Here is a 2500-nt window from a genome sequence, read left to right as displayed (position 1 = left end):
AGAATCTGCCACCTTTTCGAGCATATTCCGCCGGTGCCTAGTCCCTAGATTCTCGGGGTTTTTTTGGACCGTGCATGATGTCATTGAATTCAAAACGCGGCGCTACTTTTGACTTGCAGGTCGGATTTCTCTGATTACAGCTGTAGTATATGTAGAACTTACCTGGACACTGCGGATCAGTGCGAGTACCACCTACACAATAACATATCAACGCATCATCAACACATCAACACAATAACGCAATCACAACACCAAGCACACACAGAAACAGAACATCGGCTGGGCAACAGGGTACCAAATGCAGGGCCTGAAAAGTGAATTTCGTAACAGTTTCTACGACACCAGCGGCAGAACTCTCCTCTCGTGTGATAACTACCGAGATATCAAAGGTGATTGGGAAGTTGCATAACCAACGCGCACAGGGACCCAATCGCATACCTGGCAAGATACTGAAGTATGCACCAGAATGAGTCGGCGATGCAATGGTCAATATCATAAACAAAGCATTAAAAGACGCAGTGGCGGGTTTAGGGGGGGGGGGGGGCGGGGGGGGGGGGGGGGCGCCCCCCCCCCCTCAAAAGTTTCCACCTAGGTTTCGAAAAATAAAAGGCAGGGCGCCGGGCTAGGTAGGCGCGCGCGCGGCCTGAAACAATCGTCCAAAAGCGGTTGCACGGTACGGTGCTCGAGCTGGTGTTGATTGTACACACTACAGACTAGTACAGTACAGTCTACAGAGTACGTACAGTGAGCACGCACGGCTACAGAAACACAGTGACCTGACTGTGTACACTGTACTGTTGTACAGTGTGATCCCTGCGGGGACGCGCTCGATGCGTCTTCAACGTACAAACATCGAAGAAAAGTCTTCGAGTCAACCAAAACACGATTCGAATGCCGAGGGCTCAGGCAATCATCCTCGTTCGAATTGTGTTTTGGTTGACTCGAAAACTTTTCTTCGATGTCTCAGCGACATTCCAAAAGGCCAAGCTCTAGCCAGCAGAGCCTGGATGGATTTTTGCAAAGCGTTCCTGTGGTGGCGTAACTCCTGCTGCCGCTCCAACAGGAAACAGTGGGAGTGATGAAGTCGCTGTTATTCCAGTTGAACTTTCGGACCGGACTGACAGTCACACTCCGCCAGACGTGGAAGCACCTGTTGTCAGCGAGCAGCCAGAACATGAAGACAAGCGCACAGTGACAAGTGGACATAGTACCGCTGCATTTGTAAAGGATGCTTTGAGCGGTGAGAAATTGTTGGACTCGCACAAATTGCAGTTGACTCGCTCACATATACGGCAAATTTGAAGTTTACAATGTACAATTTTGCTGCGTGTACAGAAATCCGGCTCGTGGTGTGTGAGATTTACGGCTCCTTGACTTCGGTTTTCAAAATGGCTGACCTGGGACAGTAGCATGATGTCATCTATCCCACCCCATCCCGGCCGCAACCCCCCCCCCCCCCCCCTCAGCCACATCCTGGACACGCCACTGTAAGATGGCCTTCATGCATCATTGAAAAGGGAGTTCTTGTCGCACTGGCCAAACCTAACAAATCTAGAGGATGTGTGAGCAGCCTCAGACCTGTTACACAGCTGAATGCTGTGGGGAAGGTCATATTGCTGCTAGTACTACAATTTTACTGCAAGAGTGAAAGGTGAAATTGAAAAAAAAGTTCATTTCAAGACAACCCCAAAAAAGGAAGATGGGGGACATGTCCTCGGTGCTATAAGAGGTGTTCTACTATCTGCTGGTGTATAGTCCTCCCCACTTTTTCCTGCACTGTAGCTGTAGTCGAGACCTCAGGTCAGTGGAGATGCTCCAGTTTCACCGTGGCACAGTTGCGCCTGCAGCCACCTCTATCATGCAGTATTCTGTTCTCGAGGTTCGTGGTTTCTCGTAAAAAGAAAAGAAAAGAAAGTTCTTGCTAGATGAGGACGTAGCTGGCTGGTTTATCAGCGCTTGTAAATTGACTATTTTCAAGACGATCATTTGTGGTGTCAGGGCTTATGGCCCTCGTCTTCTGGGATGCTGGCGTGGCTAAGCGATATTGCTCCAGGAACCCTTCTAAGATGAGGCAATGTTAGCTTGATAGAGTTTTGTTGGTAGTTTGTTCGTGTACGCTGTGGCGTGACTCGGTTGCAGACCCATCAATGATGTGATTTTTCGGCCTTTTTTTTAGAAGTATGCCAAGTTCTAGGTTCCCTTCAGGAACCTTTTTTAAGGGCATTGCACAGTCGATCTACACCCCAAGGGGAACCTACCTGCAAATTTTGAGCAAAATCGGAGAGATCGACTTGCACACATACTATGATATTCCCAGCCCGTGACATGCTCCTTTAAATCATAGGTTAAATTCTGTTGCATGCGTCTATTGAGATGGTGTTACTCTAGCTATTAACTGATTTAATGATAGCCACATAGAGCCGTTAGGTTTCTACTAGGGCTTAACTCTTTGTGACCCCATCGATCGATATCGATCGATTGGTATACAGTGGCACTAAAA

At 48.4% G+C, this 2500-nt stretch overlaps 1 protein-coding gene across 1 annotated transcript in view; it reads right to left on the bottom strand.

Annotated features, from left to right (window-relative positions):
* LOC135824665 (fibrillin-3-like) overlaps positions 1-192 on the bottom strand; it is a gene marked incomplete at its 5' end in the record, with an annotated part of 43885 nt that extends 43693 nt beyond the window's left edge. Inside the window, 1 exon segment of the mRNA XM_065337383.1 lies at positions 163-192.
* Between the last annotated feature and the right edge of the window lie 2308 nt (positions 193-2500).

Source organism: Sycon ciliatum, chromosome 9, assembly GCF_964019385.1.
Source record: "Sycon ciliatum chromosome 9, ocSycCili1.1, whole genome shotgun sequence".
Taxonomy (NCBI): Eukaryota; Metazoa; Porifera; class Calcarea; order Leucosolenida; family Sycettidae; genus Sycon; species Sycon ciliatum.
Note: the sequence above shows the minus strand (reverse complement) of the source record. Positions and strands in the feature narration are given on the sequence as shown.